This window comes from Panicum virgatum, chromosome 2N (assembly GCF_016808335.1).
Source record: "Panicum virgatum strain AP13 chromosome 2N, P.virgatum_v5, whole genome shotgun sequence".
Taxonomy (NCBI): Eukaryota; Viridiplantae; Streptophyta; class Magnoliopsida; order Poales; family Poaceae; genus Panicum; species Panicum virgatum.
Genome location: NC_053146.1, coordinates 13,064,147 through 13,084,050, shown reverse-complemented (window position 1 = coordinate 13,084,050; position 19,904 = coordinate 13,064,147). Strand labels below are relative to the sequence as shown.

The 19,904-nt window shown below is 42.8% G+C and overlaps 1 pseudogene; it reads right to left on the bottom strand.

Moving 5' to 3' along the window:
- Positions 1–80: 80 nt before the first annotated feature.
- LOC120662407 lies at positions 81–19,454 on the bottom strand (annotated as a pseudogene).
- Positions 19,455–19,904: the final 450 nt, after the last annotated feature.

The following is a 19,904-nucleotide window of genomic DNA, read 5'->3' as shown; positions in this document are numbered from 1 at the left end:
GTGTCACGTCAGATTTTGTTTAGGTATATGTACATCCTGAGTTTCATCTATATAAAACCCTCTCTCTTCCTATGAAGCTCTATCTCTCACCTCATAAATGAATTGTCATATCACCAAATATACTGATGTGTCAAAACATTTAATGAAAATGAAACTCAAATGAAATTTTAACTAGAAATGGTAATGGTACTAGTTAGCTGATGATGCAGAGTGCAGGAACGCAGAGCTGTGACAGACTGAAAGTACATTATTATGGAAGATATACACACAGCACAGCAGCCATTTATTCCTCAACCGTAAGCCTGAACGCCGGCGCGTGCACGTACTGAGCTAGTGAGCTCCGTCGCCGCGAGGTTCTGGCCGGCGCAGTTCCGGGCTCCCACGTCAAACGACATGTACATGTGGGGCGGCCTGCACGCGCCCGCGACGCCACCGGCGAACCTGCCGGGGTCGAACCGGCCGGCGTCGGGGCCCCACGAGGCGGGGTCGCGGTGGGCCAGCGCGACGGGCACCCGGATGTTGGTCCCGCGGGGCACGGTGAGCCCGCCGCCGCCGAGCGTCACGTCGGCCAGGGCCTCCCGCGTCACGAACGGCGCCGGCGGGTACAGCCGCAGCGTCTCCTGGACCACCATTGCCACCGTCTTGAGGGTCCGGAGCGTGGCCGCGTCCGGCGGGTGGCCTCCCTGGCAGGCGGCCTGGACCTCGGGGCGCGCGCGGGACTGCCACTCGGGGTGCGCGGCCAGCAGCATCAGGCACCACGACGCCGTGGTCGACGTCGTCTCGTGCCCCGCGAAGTAGATGTTCTTGCAGTTGTCCACGATGAAATCTTCCTCGGCCGTGCGTGAGCGCGAGGAGCCGCCGGCTTGCTGCTTGGCGCCCTCGACGATGGAGTGCAGGAGATCCTTGTTTGGAGGAGCGGCGGCTGATGAATTATGATCGTGCCTCTTGGCTATGTACAGGATGAGGCGGCGGATGGTTCTGTCCAGTCCCCAAATCTCTCTGTTGTTCTTTGTCGGCAGATATCTGGAGGAACAACTTATTCAGGTCAGGGGGCAGCGAGAGCAACGCAGAAGCAGTCCAGGAAGAGCAAATTCAGTATCTGAAGGATTCAGTGCTGGGTGATAAGCATTTTTAGTCTTGAACCTGAATAGATTGTGGAACATGCTGTTTGCAAACGGATGCTCTCTGGTCTGGCAATACAGAGCCACATAGCTGAAAGGACTTAATATTCCTAAGCAAAGTTTTGTCACGATCTAAGCATAACAAATCAACATGTATTTGGTCAGGAATGTACTACAGAGTTACTAGTTCAGGAACAAAAGAAGACTTCGCTTCAAATGTCCTGAATTTCTATTCCTCGACCGCATTCTGGTTTTTGCAAGCAACAGCATGTGGCAAGTGCCAACGATGCTACTTTAAACAAAAGCTCAAGTTTTTTTTTCTGCATACCTACTACCAGGGACGCCAACAAGCATGTTTTGCTTTGCCATTGCCATCTGAAGCTGTCGAATCTTACTGAATATCTCTTTCCCTTCAGAAAAACTGCTCCCAAAGGAAGCTTTTGATATGACATCAGCTGAAAAGTCTCTCAAGAAATCATCAACCACTATCTCTGCACTGCCGCTTTCGCTGTCGACTCTGTTTTCCCATGAATTCAGCATCTCATTTGCAGACTCCACCATCAGACTCACCATTCCCTGTGGGTATTTGCCGCAAGAAACTGTTCTTAATTAAGATTTGCATGGCATTTCGTAAGCACTAACCACGACGTATTTCTTTTGCAGGAAAGTTTCAGACAGAATGCTAGGTTTCTGAACGAAGTCATTCAGTCATCAGCAAAGAGGTTCAGACGTTCAGTGCTATGGTTGGATTTTACCTTAACCTTGTCCATGAAGAATTCAGGTGCGATAACTTTTCGTTGATGCGCCCAAAGGTCACCGTTCGACGTCAAGATTCCTGTACCAAGAAGAGCTCCAAACTCTTTCTGCACGTAGCGAGGTTTCCCAAGATCCAAAGACTTGCAGCAGGCAATCTCCTTCACCATGTCTGCATCCGTCACAAACAAAGCCACAGTATGTTTCCAGTGGAGTACAGGTAGATGGAACCTAGCATAATGTTACGATTCCATGAGTCTGTATAAACTTTGAATAGTGAAAAAAAACGATTCATCTATTTGTGCAGGCCAGGAAATGCAGTCATCAGAAACGCTGCTCCAACACAAAATCCATATAAGCGAAATGCTATCCGGAATCAAGTAGACAGAAAAATTCAGCACAAGTCGCGCAACATCTTACTATTACTAATTGAAAGTTTCAAAAGCTGCACTAATTTCAAACAAAAAATTACACTAATTTCAAAGCAAAAGCTGCATTAATTTCAAAGCACGCTGAAAACATACAACCATCAATTGGCAGATTGGAATACTAATAGCCATTAGATCTGTTTTCTAAGTAATTACGCACCTCTGCCATTACGAAAGGTTTTGAGTTCAATTCTCAACGAAAGCAAAACAAAATTTTTTTGCAGATTTTTCCCATTTTAATTTATTTTTAATTAATTACTCACATTTGACATTATAAAAGGTTATGAGTTCAACACTCAACGAAAGCAAACTTTTTTTTTTGCAGATTTCTTCAATTTTCAAGTTACTCACAGTTTTGTGTCAATTTTTTTCGCTTGCAAATTTACGCTATTAAATGATCCCGAAACTTTTTTCATAAAAACTCTAGAAATTTTTATACGAAACAGATATTTTTTGCCTAATCTCGCTATTACTAATTGATAAAACCTTTTGGAGCCTTCTTATTAACTGTTACAAGATGCGCCAAATAAAAGATAAAATCATAGAAATTCTCACAACAATCAGAAACATCATATCGTCGATTGCAGATTGAAATCATAATAGCCATTAGATATGTTTTTTTATGTAATTAACATCACACCATCCATGATGTAGCTCTAATTATAGATCTGTCATCCGTCATGTAGCTCTAATAATAATAGTCACTATATCTATTATAATTTCTAAAAAATTACCCACCATGACATTATAAAAGATGAAATAAAATAATCCTCTAAATTTATATATATAAAAATTGGTCATCATGGCATTATGAAATATGAATTAAATAACCCTTTAAATTTGCATAAAAAATATCTACCATGCCATTGTAAAATATGATCGAATTAAATTACTATCTAAATTTGCATATAAATTAATCACCATGCCATTATAAAAAATGAATTATAATAAGTCTTTAATCTGCATATAAATTACCCAATATGCCATCATGAAAGATAAATAAAAATAATTTCTAAACTTATTTAATCTTGCGAATTGGAGGTTCCTTTTGAAGCCTTTACGTTAATCCTCACCACACGCGCTAGAAAAAAGAAGATAAATCCTAAAAATTTTCACAAAAATTAGAACATCCAGCGGTCCATCATATAGCTCTAATAATAGTAACAATTAGATCTATTATATTTTTTAAAAAATTACACACCATAACATTATAAAGATGAAATCAAATAACCCCCTAAATATATGTAAAAATTACCCACCATATTATTATAAAATACAAATTAAAATAGCATTAAAATAATCCCTAAATGTGCATATAAATTAACCTATATGCTATCTTGAGAGATAAATTAAAATAATTTTCTAAATTTGCACGTAAGTCAGCCACTAGGCCATTACGAAAGGTGAATTAAAATAACCACATCTAATCTTATACTAAAATTAAATTTATATCCTAATAAAATTCTAACCTGTGCGAGAGCACAGGTTGATGGACTAGTACTGTAAACCCTGTTCCAGTGGAAGAAGTAGGGGAACAGAGTCGCCACATAGTTTGAGGAGAACCGATCGCTGGCGCCTGCTTCCTGTTCTCGGTCAGATTTGGTCAGCTGCTGCTGAATCCTCCTCATCTCGGGTATGTTGCGGAAGAGGAACGAAGGCTTGGGACACAAGCGCTTCAAGCATGGTATTATCGGGAAATACCAAATTATCTTAGCCGGAACTTTTTTCCCCGAAATATAGTGCCATCACCGTTAAATGGAGATTAACGACGTATACTTATTTCGAAATAAAGATTTTTAAACTTCTAGATGATTTCAATATGATCCTGAATAAATACATCACTAGAGTGTCAAAATATTCTTTCTTAATAAAAAAAATTCCATTATACTTCTTTCAATAATTCATTATAAAAAAATTAACTATCCACATTGTGGTCATATCTACTACAATCACATGAAGTGTCTACACTCATTCTAAAAATTTCTACTATCCACATGCTCGTTTGAATCTAAAAATAAAAAATATACTACGGTCATTTCTAATATATAGAAAATGATTGAAAAATATGTCAATGAATTATCCATATTCAACCTAGCCAATAAACCTACTCCCACATTCAAGTCATCGGTTCTATATATCTCAAATCATTGCATAATTCAAAAAAACCATGCTCATCCTCACTATTTCCAAAAGTCACAAATTTCTCTAACTATGGAGCATAAAATGAAGCATAAAGACTATCAATGAAGAGAGGATGAAGTTGTAAACTTTTGAGTGCAAATCACACAAAAAATGTATCAAATAATGGCGGCACAACTCTAATATGAGAGAAAAAACCGAGCTCGAGCTAGCTCTCTGGTGAAATGGGCGCTGGCTCGGCTCGGGGAGGCTAGTACTAGGTGGTGGCAGCCCCAATTTGTAGTGGGAGCATTAGTACTAGGTGGTGGCTACATCCGGTACTAAAGCTCCCCATTTAGTACCGGCTGGTGCCACCATCCGGTACTAAGTTTCCTGGGCACCAGCCGGCACTAAATTGTCACTAGCCGTTGCAGGCGGCTGTCGGTGACGCACTTTAGTGCCGGTTGGAGTCACGAACCGGTACTAATCGGCTCCCATGGGCACTGTTCCTTTGGCCCGGTACTAAATTTGCACGTTAGTACCGGCCAAAACTGTGACCGGTACTAAGGGCCGCGGACGAATGTGCGTTTTTCCAGTAGTGTCCATCGCCTTGTCGGCGGGTAGGTTTTCTGCCAAAGTTGTTCTCTCCTCTAGGATCTTACAGAAGAGTTAGAAGAATGATCAACCTAGGGGGGTCAACTATTATAATTGGGACACAGAGCATAATTAATCTAGGAAAGACCTCAATATTAAATACTTGTATAGTACTCGGATACAGGCCACTAGTAATAATGTAGCTGCTGATCAGTTACTTAGCATTCAGCATATGTTGGATCCTATTTAACAAACGTTGATTCAGCAAATCTTGAAAAATCCTACTGAACGCATAGCAAATCAACCAACAAAAACTCAGCTATAGGCTTTTCCTGGCATTCATTGTTTCGTTGCAAAGCAGAGGCAAAGACACTGACAACGCGCCGCCACCTATCAACATTACGCCTGTATATACACTGACATATAAGGTGGTCAAGCATGTGCATGACCACAGTTTTATTGTGATCGAGACACTGTATTGAAGCTTTTGCTTCTTTTGGTTTAAACAAGAGGTACTTTCTGAAGGCTTTTCTCTTTAAGGCCGAGACAATAATGCCACCGTTCATATGAATGCAATTGATCATGCGTTTTCTTTTATTTCCGTATTCTATTTATCTGATCAAATTAGTAGCTGTGGCGCAGTACATTTTATTTGATTAGTAGCAAGCGGTATACATGGAGAGTGCACTACCAGTAACTATCGAACATTATATTATTATTACAAGTGGTCCGATTGATAATGAGATATCCTCCTGTAGTGATTATCATTGTCACAGGTGGTTTTGAACCAACTGTTTTGTTGCCTGATTTCTGCAATTCAACGAGTTGTGCAGCCGCCAGCTCGATCAGAAACTGACATTGAAAATGCTTTTAGAACCGACGCTGATTTGGCTCTGTACTATTGGAGATCAACAAGAGATTCAGCAACTGGAGATTAACATTGGCGTCTAGGTGAACCAGAGGTGCAGTATAAATATATCCCCTCAGCATCACTGCTCTATATATATGCAGTGTAGTGTGTATGGTTCCGAGATGGCTGCCGTATGCAAGGGTGCACAATCTCCAAATATTTAAAGCACATACGTATACACAGCAATTCAGGCCTGTCACGTCTGTTTGTTTTCAAGGATTTCTTTTTAGCACCTATCACATCACAAGAAATTTTATCATCTAGAAATATCAAATAAAATTTGTTTATAAAACTTTTTGCACAGATGAGTGCTAATTCGCGAGACGAATCTAAAGAGCCAAATTAATCCATAACTTGCTACAGTGATGCTACAGAGACCATCCGCTAATCATGAATTAATATACCTCATTAGATTCGTCTCGCAGTTTAGTCCCAAGATTATGCAGTTAGTTTTATAAATACCAAGATTCTGTTTGATGTGACATGATCTAAAGTTTAGCCTCTTGATACAGACACCCTGTCAGGGGTACAGTCACACACAACATTTAAGATTCGTGCTGCAACATCAAATGATCCATCAGCTGTTAGTGCGTGCAAAAGGTAGGAAGAACGTAGACACTGGAGCAGCATGCTGGTGTCAAAGTGCCAACATATTGTTCCGGATGATGGGGTCGGTCGCTCTGTGGGATGGATTAAGTTTGAATTCCATATTCGAACGCATTTATCTCTTAAACCACTTATTATTTTTCAAAATTATTTCGACCAAGATATTTTTCAAACAGGCCAGGTCGAGCTCAGATGGACCAATCTTGGCCCATCAGGATTTGGTTAGGTTTTACTCTTTTTCAGGAAATGATACTTTCCTGTTTAAAAACAATTACAGAATAATCACAATAATTGCTTTTAAAACATGATACATATTCCAAAGATCCTAAAAATGTAGGAAAAATCCTAGAGCTCATTTGGGGCACTACGAGTCCAAATAAAATATTATTACCTTGTGAAAAGGCTTCTAGAATCCTTCAAAATTTTTAATTTACCTAGAAAATTGAGAATAAATGCAGCTAGATTTGTAAAATTCTCTGAACCTAGAAGATGGATAAGCATATTCGGAAGGATATTCACATCCCAAAATTAGATATTTTGAGATGTGAACCTTAATGTAACAAAATAGTTCAGTATGTGTATTTTTTTAATTATTAAGAAATTTATTATTTCTATTTCAGCATTTTAAGTTCAACATCTCAACATTTTGCATGAAAAACTGAACTATTGTTTGCGAAATGTTGAATTATCTTTATATAATTGTTGAATATAGTATTTCAAAAGGTTGACATGCAGTACAAATTCTACATTTCTAAAATATAATATAAAAGGCATAGAAACTGGAACACGTATGCAAGAATATGGAAAATGCATTTATATAGTACAAGTCTGTTAGTTCTGATTGGTACAATGTAATAGAAATTGGATGTCTTCAGACTACCACACTCCTATGGATGTAGAGCATCATGTGTGCAATTAGTCGTGGTGCCCTTCATGCCTAAGCGTAAGTTTGAATGACTGCAACACAGGTCACAGGCCCATTGTTCTTCTCCGAAAATGAGAAACTTTATCCTCATAGAACAACTACGGCTCCACCATTCCCTGGGCAATGTCCATGTGCCAAATCTGATGCATGCGAAATGTCAGTTAAATACAAGCCAACCCTCCTAGCCCATGGGAGTATTGTCAACCCTCCTTTCTGTCAGTGGTATATATATGCATATAGTTCTCATACCAACGAGGTAACACGACATGCATCTCCAAACAGTTTGAGGGCGCATATGCATACTTCAAGGCCTGTAGCTAGGCTTGGGAGATTTCAGGAGCAGTCGTCCCTGACAGAAAATGATGAAGAGTTGTGAGAGTGTCGTCTCAGCCCATCATCTCCGAAGGAGAAGGGAGTGCATGTTATTCTGCTTGTGGATTATTGCAGAAATTGTCACGTCTCGTGCAGATGCAGCTAGCTGAAGTATGATGCGTCACCACCATGGAATGTTTAAGAATTCTGAAAAATAATAATATCATGATGTTGCTTTCATGATTAATCGCTTAGCTAATAGCCTTTTCCTGATATGTCCTTTTTTGACTAAATGTGTTTTAGCCCCCATGAAAATGCTGTAGGTTATTCCAACGAGTACATTGTATATGGGATACTTTTACTCACATGTTTTTTTAGAGATGGATTCTTATAATCGACCAAATGGTACGAGCTATGTATATTGTGATCAAACCGCTATTCCTTCCCGTTGCGCAACAGGAATTTACCTTGAATTAATCTTAGTTGAAGGGTGTCATTGTCAAAATGGATGTGCAGACTGCCAATACAATAGTGCAATGAACCATACAAATACTGAAACTCGTATTTGTTTAGTTCAATCCAGCTATTTGACCGACCAAGTTCTCACACCTTACCTGTGTGATACCTGTTGACGACCAAAATTGGCACTGGTTGAACAGACCGGTCTGACCGGTGCTTTTGGGCGGTCTGACCGGTCTGGACCATGTAGCCGGTCTGGCAACACCGACCGGTCTGACCGGTGGGTCTGACCGGTCAGGGACCGGTCTATCTGGAATCCGAGTACAACTAGAACTCTTTGTAGATTTAGATCTGTAATAGGATTTCTTGCGGGATAAGTCCACCCCACCCTATAAATATAAAGGGTCACGACCGATTAGGGCATTCAATCGATCAAATCAATACAACTTTTATCTTTTTACTTTTCTCTTGCCCTAGCTTTTCCAATCTACTATTTGCTGTTCCTCCGTCGTCTCTACGTCGATTGAGGGCGTTCTAGGTGGCCTGCCGACCCTAGAACAACCCTACGTGCGTCTGCCCCGACGGGTCTTCCAGGGCTAATGTTCGTAGGCTTCGTCACCGTTCTGCCGGCGGCGACCGGTCTGACCGCTCCAAGGGACCGGTCTACGCAGGAGGCGCTGCAGCGAGCTGCCTCTTCGCGCCGCACGTTCGAGTGCATTCGTGTGTTGATCCTGAAAGGCGTCAACATACTTTTTGGCGACTCTGCTGGGGAAAGAATCAATCGGCTGCCATGGCCGGTAAAATTCCTAAACCTAGCGATGTTGATGCCGCCAACATCCAAAGTCCGACTGTTCAGCAACTTTCGGCCAAACAACAGAAGGCTCTCGATGACATCCAGAAGAAGATCAGAGAGGAGACGGAGAAGGAGATCCAGAAGCTGGAGGAAGAAGCCATGAAGCAGTACATCTCGCACTTCTGCATCGACCGACAAGGGAAGGTCACGGCGGATGCCGGCTTCGATGCTTCACAATTTGAGGTAAATTTCGATGAGAACAAGCAGCCTGTCCTTAATTCTGAAATAGCTAATGCTATAGATGATGCTGTTTCTTCTCATGTGAATAATAAGTTGGAATTTATTGGTCAAAATATGCATGATATGTTTGATGACCGTTTTAGCCGAATTGAAATACATCTTGGTATGAAGTCTGTCAGTAATAATGCGACTACATCTAATACCGATAAAACAATTCATGGTTCGGCAATTCCAACTAATAATGCTATTGTGACTAATTCGGCTAATCAGCAAAGCCGAATTAATTATAATGCATCACCTCATGCCAATGTGCCATATGGGGCAGCAAGTTCATTGCGACATTCCACACCGCCGAACTTTGCTCAACCTAGTAGTACACCGATCACAAATCGGCTTAACGCCGATGATGTTGGATCAGGTAGTATCAAAGAGGAGGTGATTAAGATATTTCGGCAAACTTTTGGTATAGAGCCTAAAGCCAAATGCCGATCTTATCAAAGGCCATACCCTGAGAATTACGATTATGTTGCATATCCTCAAGGGTTTAAAATTCCTGAATTTGTTAAATTCACTGATGATGATAGTAGAACTACATTGGAGCATATAGGTCAATTTATTATACAATGTGGTGAAGCTAGCACTAATGATATTTACAAATTGAGGTTATTTCCTTTGTCTCTATCGGGTGCTGCATTTACATGGTTTATTTCATTGCCACCCAATTCAGTTTTCACTTTTGCTGATTTAGAGCAAAAATTTCATGATTATTTCTTTAGTGGTGAAACTGAATTGAAATTGTCACATCTCACATCGGTTAAGCAAAAGATACATGAAGGTGTTTCTGAGTATATTAGAAGATTTAGAGATACTAGAAACCAATGTTATAGTTTGACAATTTCTGATAGAGATTTAGCTGATCTAGCTTTTGCTGGTTTACTTGATTTTCATAAAGCAAAGCTAGAGGGACAAGAATTTCTAGATGTTAGTCAAGTCTTACAAAAGGCTCTGGCTAATGAAAGCCGAGCTAAAGAAGCTAGAGATTCTCAAAAGTCCAATGAAAAACCTAATGGTCCTGTTTATGTGCTCGGGTGTGATTCCAATTGTTCGGATGATGAAGGTAAAGATGTTTATACCGCTGAATTTGTTTGGTCCTCTAATGATAAACCTTGTGTTTGCGGTTCTCTTAAGCCGATTCATAAAGATCGGCAAGAAAGATTTACTTTTGATGTATCCAAATGTGAGAGGATATTTGATGAATTATATAAGAATGGGTACATCAAGATGTCGCATGTCATACAGCCGCTTGAAGAATTAAAGCGGCGAGCTTATTGCAAATTTCATAATACTTTCTCTCATGCGACTAATGATTGCAATGTGCTTCGAAGACAAATTCAATCGGCTGTTAACGAAGGCCGAATAATTGTTCCACAAATGCAGGTGGATCAGAATCCTTTCCCCGCACATACACTTGTGCTTGAATTGAGTAATCCTAAAGTGTTAATTCGGCCAAATCAAGCCGAGTCAACAAAAGGAAAAAAATATAATTATCGGTGAAGAAAGGTCTGAGCCTTCGAAATCTCATCAGGAAGCTCCAGCAAAGAAGGTCCTTGAAGATTCATCGAAGAATTCAGCGCTCGGGGGGCAAGAACAGAAGAAGGATGCCAGATCTGCTCAGACCGGTCTGGAGACCGATCCGACCGGTCCATCTCGGATTTCTAAAAAAAATTCCAGAAACAACAAAAAGGAGAGGTCGAGTTTCAAGCAACTCTTGGCCAAGTATGAGGAGAAAGGAGCTACTCAGAAACAGAAAAAGCGACCAGATCAAGCTAAAGATACAAATCCATCATCGGAGCATCGTGAGCAATCAGCTTCTCATGTGCAGCAAGGTAATAATGTTTTTGCGCCATATTCATTTGGTGGGCCGATTGCTCCATAGTTCTGGTTGTATCCTTACTATTACACACCTATGGATTATAGTAGAATGTATATGCATCCATATTTTATTCAATATTCTTCTATATATCCAAGTTAAGGTGCCTCTCAAAGACCGATTGTTGCTAGCAATAATCTGGTCAAAAGCAAACCTGATTGCAGCAAGGAGGGTGAGAAAGATATAAAACAAGACGACAAGTATTTACAGCCGAGGTGGTGCCCTTCAGGCTTGTCTCACACCCAAAAGAGAAGGCTGCAGCGGATGCGCAAGAAGGAGTCTATGGAACAGCAAGTGGAGGTTGTACCAGCAAGGTCGGCGACCTTGAAGCAGGTATGGAGGCCTAAGCAAGTTGTTTCGTCATCAGCTTGAAAAAGAAGCAAGATATGGCCGATAGAATTTATCGCCCTTAGAACAAAATATGGCCGATGCATATTTATCATCGTCCTTAGACAATTTTGGTCCAGAGGCTTATTTTTTGGCATGCTAGCATCACCAAAATTGGCACTGGTCGAACAGACCGGTCTGACCGGTGCTTTTGGGCGGTCTGACCGGTCTGGACTATGTAGCCGGTCTGGCAACGCCGACCGGTCTATCTGGAATCCGAGTACAACTAGAACTCTTTGTAGATTTAGATCTGTAATAGGATTTCTTGCGGGATAAGTCCACCCCACCCTATAAATATAAAGGGTCACGGCCGATTAGGGCATTCAATCGATCAAATCAGTACAACTTTTATCTTTTTACTTTTCTCTTGCCCTAGCTTTTCCAATCTACTATTTGCTGTTCCTCCGTCGTCTCTACGTCGATTGAGGATGTTCTAGGTGGCCTGCCGACCCTAGAACAACCCTACGTGCGCCTGCCTCGACGGGTCTTCCCGGGCTAACGTTCGTAGGCTTCGTCACCGTTCTGCCGGCGACGACCGGTCTGACCGCTCCAAGGGACCGGTCTGACCGGTCTACGCAGGAGGCGCTGCAACGAGCTTCCTCTTCGCGCCGCACGTTCGAGTGCGTTCGTGTGTTGATCCTGAAAGGCGTCAACAATACCTAATTAATTCGAACTTGTTGACTACACACGACTACACATGGGTGCAACTCTACTTGCTTGAGAAAACTAAGTAAATTGTCAGGCTTGAGATTCTTTAAAAAGCAGGTAATAACCACATTAACATCGATCTCATCCTGATCATGAAGTTTCATACTAATTAAAATAGAATAAATCTAACCAGTAGGGCGTTACCAAGCCAACAACCACTGGGACTCCATTATGTACATATAATGGCATACACTACTAAAAAATGATTTGTACAACACTTCAATTTTTTTCAGGGGCGGATCCAAATGTAACCCGCCCGTACAAAGGAACTGCGGATAATCTAGCAGCTAACCCGGCCCTAAAAGTACATTTTTAGGGAAGATCACCCATCATCCGCTCTTAAAATAAATTATTTTTAAGGGCGGGTGATCCCATCGCCGCCCCTACAATGTTTGAAACTAAGAGGCGGGGCGGTGTTAAAAAATTTGCTAACTGCGGCGCCCCTACCCTACATTCCTATTATCTTTCTCTCCTTCACTCTTTCTTCTTATCCTCTATCTCTTTCCTCCCTTATCCTCTATCTCTTTCCTCCCTTATCCTCTGTCTCCCTTATCTCTCTCCTGGCGGCCACATCTCTCACTCCCCTTTGCTCTTTCTTCGAGGGCGCGGCGAGTGGCCGGGCGAATTTGCGGCATGCAGCCAGCGAGGCAAGGCGTGCGCGCAGCGGCCGGTGAGGCAATGCATGCGTGCGACGGTCTGCGGGATAAGGCATGGATGTGGCGGCTGGCCAGGTCGGGCCTTCGCGCGGCCAGCCGAGTGAGGCTTGGATGTGGCGTAAGTCGGATCCGGCCTCTGGTAGCTGGCGGGTGGGTAGCGGGGTAGTGGCGGCTTGTCGGGTCCGGCGGGCGAGTCGCGGGGGCAGCACCGGCCTAAGGAGTCCGCCCTCTGGCGGCCAGCGGGTGAGTCGCGGGGGCGTTGACGGCCTGACGGGTCCGGTCTCCTGTGGCTGACGGGCGAGTCGTGGGCGCGGCTACTGGCCGGGTCTAGCCTCCTGCAGGGTGGGGCAAGGGCGTGGTGGCGGGCTGTCTGCGACCTCATGCGGCCGGTAAAGCGTGTCGCAGGCGCGGCTGCCGATGGGCTCCGGCATCCTGGGGTGTGCGGGGCGAGGCGCAAGCGCGGCGGCTGCGCCCGGCAGGGCGAGGCTCGAGCACAGCGATCGGCAGGGCAGCGTATGTGCGGCGAGCGCTGGTGCGAGTCGCGGGCACGATGGCAAGCCGGGTGTGGCCTCCTGCGCCCGGCGAGGCGCGGTGCGGCGGTCGGCTGGCGACCTGCAGCCGGTGGAGCCCTATTTTTTATTTTTTTTAAATCAATTTTCTAAGGGCGGGTGATTCCCTCACCCGCCCCTACAAATTCATTTCTAGGGATGGTTAGGGGCATCACCCGTCACTGGAAATGGGTTTGTAGGGGCCGGCGAGGGGATGACCCGCCACTAGAAATGGATTTTCAGGGGCGGACCCTCTGCCCGCCCCTGCAAAACATTATTTTTAGCTGCAAAAAGCAGCAACGGGCCTAGCGTCCATTCCTACAAATCCTATTTTGACCGCCCCTACAAATTCTTTATGTAGTAGTAATACTCTACTTGCTTGAGAAAACTAAGTAAATTGACAGGTTTGAGATTTTGTTTAAAAAGCAGGTAATAACCACATTGACATCGATCTCATCCCGCTCATGAAGTTTCATACTAATTAAAATAGTACAAATGTAACCAGTAGGGCGTTAAGCCAACAACCACTCGGACTCCATTATGTACATGTACTGGCATACTTTGGAATCTCTTCCCTCCCCTGCAGGGACAATGCTATATATAAGTGCAATGTAGTGTATAGTTTGCAAGGGGTATGCAATCACCAAACAGGAGCTCATCAGTGACATACATAAAACTCAATAATATTTACTACTAGACAGAAAGGCTCGTATCTAGGCTTGGGAGACGTCAGGAGTGGTCGTGTTAGTCAGAACATGTTGAGTAGGGGGTCAGTGATGTACACTCCCTCTGCATCACCAAAGAACCGTGCTATGCCTCTAGGAGAAGCAGGCCGAAACAAAGCATGCCTGGGTGGGGTCAGAGTATGTAGTGATAGTCTTGGGTTTGTCTCGGGTTTGTTGCGCCAGCTGCTACCCAATCTACAAATGCGGTCAAACTTATAACAGTTGAGTTTGACTTAGCAAACTTAAATATCTTATATTTTAGGATCGAGGGACAACATGCACACAGCCGAGCATGCATGTTTTTTATTTTCTCAATTTGTTTATGTAATTATTTTTTGCTTTAATAAATATGACGAACAATGAACTATTCTAAAGACTCACTACTAGAAAACGGGCCAAAGGTCATGGTCAAAGGTACCAGCTGCTGTTGCAGCCGGTACTGTACCAGCTGCTGTTGCAGCCGGTACTGTCCATCAGTACCGACTGCAACAGCAGCTGGTACCTTTGGCTAGCGGCTCTCAAAGGGAGGGCATTTGGTACCGGGTGAAAGCACCACCCGGTACCAAAACTTGCAAATAGGCATCGGGTGGTGCCACAAACCAGTACCAAAAGCCCAAGGAGAAATAGGCATCGGTTGTTGGCACCAACCGGTGCCTAATGTGCTGACAATGGCATCAGGTCTCGCGATGAACCGGTGCTGGCAGGTGCCCAGGGCAAAGGCACCGGTTGGAAACTTCAACCGGTGCTGATGCCAAACATTTAGCACCGGTTGTTCAGTACCAACCGGTGCCTTTGTGCCGCAACTATAAATACCTCGCACCCTTCCTCCCTCCAAGCTGTCGTGAACTCACTGTTCGTAGCAGCCGAGTTAGGGGAGGGGAGGCGAATTTTTTTCAATTTTTCTTAAAAAGGTTAGTAATATTTTTTCCAATGCTTTAGCAAATTAATTTTGTAGATGTAGTAAGCACTTGTTTTAGTTTTTACACATGATAAATATTTGTAGATCTAGTTTTGACCCGATTTAGTTTATGGTTTTATATTATTGTTATATAAATTATTAGGCGTAAGATAACTATTTTTTAGATGTATTTAGAAATTGGGTTATTTTATTATTATATTAGGCATAATATAACTATTTATTGCATATGATTTTGAGGACACTCCAATTTATTTCGTAATCAATCACCGATTTATTTAATTTATTATTTTTACTTCCAATATTGTTTAATAAATGATTTATGTTGACACTCGTTTGATGTTAATAAATGAAATGTGAATCCAGATGAGTCGGTAATGGATGTACATGACGGACCGGTGTTCAATAGAGTTCATTGATGGCGTGCATGAATTCATAAAAGTTGCTGAGAAACACAAGTACGGTGATTTTGTTCATTGTCTATGCAAAAACTGAAAGAATGAGAAGGATTACTCATCATCAAGAACCATCCACAGTCACTTGTTCAGTAGTGGTTTCATGCCGAACTACTATATTTGGTCCAAGCATGGAGAAAGAGGAATTATGCTGGATAATAGTGAAGAAGAGTGAGAAGAAAGAGGAATTAATTATCTGATTCCTGACTTTGCAAGCAATTACAATGCTTTTTTTATGACACTGCAATGGGTGAGCTTGAAGAAGATACTGAAGGACATGTTGTAGGAGATGATCTGGGTCAGATGCTGCGCGAAGCTGAGGAAGTTTGCAAAACATAAAAGGAATCAAGAGATCTGAAGCGTATGTTGGAAACTACAGAACATTGTTGTACCCAGATTGCAAATAAGGCCAAAAGAAGTTGGGTACCACATTGGAATTGTTGCAATGGAAGACATCAAATGGTTTATCTGACAAGGGATTCGAGGAGTTGCTGAAACTTATAAAAAACTTACTCCTTGAGGGTAACACCTTGCCGGAGACAACATACGAGGTAAAAAAGGTTGTTTGTCCTTTAGGATTAGAAGCACAAAAGATACATGCTTGTCCTAATGACTGCATCCTATATCGAGGTGAGTATGAAAATTTGGATTCATGCCCTGCATGCAACGCATGCCGCTATAGGATCCCTCGAGATGATCCAGGCGACGTTGAGGGGATGCGTGTCAAGAAGAGGGTGCATGCCAAGGTAATGTGGTATTTCCCTCTAATACCACGTTTGAAACGTTTGTTCATAAACAAAACAAATACTAAATTGATGCGATGGCATAAAGAAGAACGTAAGAAAGACAATATGACGAGACACCCCGCTGATGGGTTGCAGTGGAGAAAGGTGGACAGAACATTCCCAACATTTGCAAATGATGCGAGGAATATAAGGTTTGGCTTAAGTACAGATTTCATGAATCCTTTCGGTGAGCAGAGCAGTGGCCATAGTACCTGGCCTATCACACTCTATATATACAACCTTTCTCCATGGTTGTGTATGAAGCCAAAATTCATTATGATGCCGGTGCTTATCCCCGGCCCGAAGCAACCTGGTAACGATATAGATTTGTATCCGAAACCACTGATTGACAATCTTCTATTGTTGTGGAAAGAGGAGGGTGTTCGTATGTGGGATGCGCATGCACTCATTGTTTAGAAGAAACCGACAGCATGTACCTGAAGCATTGTAGAAAGATCGTGTATATGGGTCATCGTCGATTTCTTCCGATCAAACACCCATTAAGGAGGAGGCATGCTCACTACGGTTGAAAGGAAGATCATCATTCCAAACCTAGGCACCGTTGTGGGAAAATGGTGTTTGAAATGGTCAAAGATATAAAAGCAGTATTCGGAAAAGGACCTGGCAGCAGATCAGTGCAGGGTGATGACGGACGTGCACCTATGTGGAAGAAGAAGAGTATTTTTTGGGATTTACCTTATTGGGAAGTCTTAGAGGTCCGCCATGCAATTGATGTGATGCACTTAACAAAGAATCTTTGTGTGAACCTTCTAGGCTTCCTTGGTGTCTACAATAAGCCAAAGGATACACTGGAAGCGCGACAAGATCTTCAGCGTATGAAACAACAGGCAGCGCTACATCTAGAAAAAAGGGATAAAAGACGTCATTACCTAGGTCCTGCGTGCTACACTCTTAGCAAGGAAGAGAAACAAAGTATGTTCGACTGTTTGAACAGTATCAAGGTCCCATCAGGCTACTCTTCGAACATAAAGAGGCTACTGAACCTTAAAGTGAAGATATTCACACACGTAAAGTCCCATGACTGTGACATGTTGATGACACAATTAATTCCAGTTGCACTTAGAGGTATTCTACCAGCTAATGTTCGAGCAACAATCATAAAGCTATGCGCATTTCTCAACACAATTTCTCAGAAGGCAATCGATCTATCGAGTCTAAGCAGGCTACAAGAGGATGTAGTCCAAATTTTAGTTAATCTTGAGATGATATTTTCTCCATCATTCTTCAATATTATGATACATCTTCTAGTTTACCTGGTCAAAGAGATTGGTATTCTCGGTCCTGTTTTCCTTCATATGTTCCATTTTGAACGATACTTTGCAGTCCCAAGGAAATATGTTCATAATCGGGCTCGTCCAGAATGAAGCATTGCTAAGAGTTATGTCACAGAGGAGGTCATTGAGTTTTGTGTTGACTATGTGGAAGAACTCTGCCCAATTGGGGTTCTAGTATCACGTCATGAGGGGCAGCTGATTGGAAAGGGCACGCTTGGAAGAAAATCAATAAATGCCACAGATCATGCCACGTTGAGCAAAGCACATCTCACAGTTCTGCAACAAGCAGCCTTGGTGGCTCCATACATGGAGGAGCACATGTAAATTATGTGAAGCATGTACCCTTTGAAGTCTGAGACATAGATTACAAAACATCATAATGATACATTCGCCACCTGGTTGCAGAACGAAGTCATGGCCAACGATGAAATTCACGAGCAGCTAGCTTGGCTGGCCAGGGATCCAGCAAATTCAATCCTGATGTACCAAGGATAATGGATACATATTTTATACAAAGCCCAAGATAACAAGAGCACCAATCAAAATAGTGATTTCTGTATAGATGCCACTGACTCTAGTGGCCAAACGAACTCATATTTTGGTTACATTGAAGGGATATGTGAACTCGACTATGAGCCACTGAAGATCCTTCTATTTCGTTGCTAATGGGTTAAACTGACAGGAAAAGGTGTCGATATCGACGAGTATGGAATGACAACAGTAGACCTCAAAGAGCTTGGCTATCGAGACGAACCATTCGTCCTAGCTAAGGATGTCACTCAAGTTTTCTATGTGCAGGACATGTCTAGCAAACTGAAAAAGGACAAGTCCAGAAATAAATCAAGTTTTCTAGGTGCTGAGATGAGCCAAAGCGCCACATAGTTCGGGCAGGAAAAAAGGAAAATTGTGGGAGTCGACGATATTACAAATGAAGAAGAATACAACAAGGTTGAAGATATAACTCCGTTCGCAGTGGAGGTTGACACAAGTATTCTTTTAGCCGAAGAGGAGGCTCCCTACGCACGCATGATCACAATGAAGGGACGATTGTAAAGTGAACCATCGTTAATATTCCATTAGTTGAATGATTATGTCTTGTAATATTTTCCGTGAACATGCTATTAATGATTATCTCTGATTGTTATGACAATTATTAGAGTTATTATGAAATTTAATGATGTATTAATAGAATTATTGGGCATTTAACAAATTTATTAGGCAATTACCAGATTTATTATGCATTTAAATGATTTATTAGGCAATTAATAGGATTATCGTTACACCCTGACATTTTTGAATTTCAGGATGTGATTAAAAAATAAAAATAAAGCAACATTTTCTCATAATATTAAAATTTTCGCAACATTTATTTTCTTCATAGGGAATTTTGTGTAAAAAATAAATAATTGGTGCTTTTGTAAAAACTAAATGAGGTTGTTTTGTTTGTCTTGCATTCATGCAGCTTTGCATTAGTTTATTGCTTATTGTTTATTTAAATTTGAGTTCTTGAATTTGAGTTTAAATTGAATTTGTTTCAACAAAAAAACCTCTCTTCCCTCCCCTTGTTTTCAGCCCAGCCCAATTCTCGCTTCCTTTCCCCACTTCTCTCTCTTTCTTTCTCTTCTCACCGCTCGGCCCGACCCAGCAGCCAGCCCATCTCCCATTTCCTTGGCCCACTCAGCGCCAGCTCCTTTCTCTGGACGACAGGCGGGCCCCGCCCATCGGGTCTTTTTTCTTTGTTCCAAACCGAGCTTGGACTCGAGCTCAGAGTCTGACCCCCGCACGTGCATCGCGTTCTCCCATGGCCCACACGTTAAGGCCCGCCCCCGGTCCCCTATTTTAAGCGTCTCGCGACCCCCACCTGACCCTCTTTCACCGCAGCCACCGCCTCTTGCTCTCGAAAACCCTAGCCGCGCCGTCGCTTTCTCGAGCTTGGGTCGCCGCCGCTGCACCGCCGTGCCGCCACATCCCCATCGTTTCCTACCGCCGCCGAAGCCTCGCCGAAGGGTAAGCGAGGTAGAGCCCCTCTTTCCGCCCTTAATCCTGCTCTCTTCTGCTCGATTCTCGTCGCTGGAGCTCCGCCAGACCACCTCCACATCGAGCGCACTCCGCCGCGATGGCGCCCCTTCTGAAGCCCTAAATCATGTTCGCCGAGATCTCCTTGTCCTCCTCGACCTTAAACTGAGAGCAACCATGGCCGGAACCGTGATTACGTGGTTCTCCAGCGAGCCCGCCGCCGC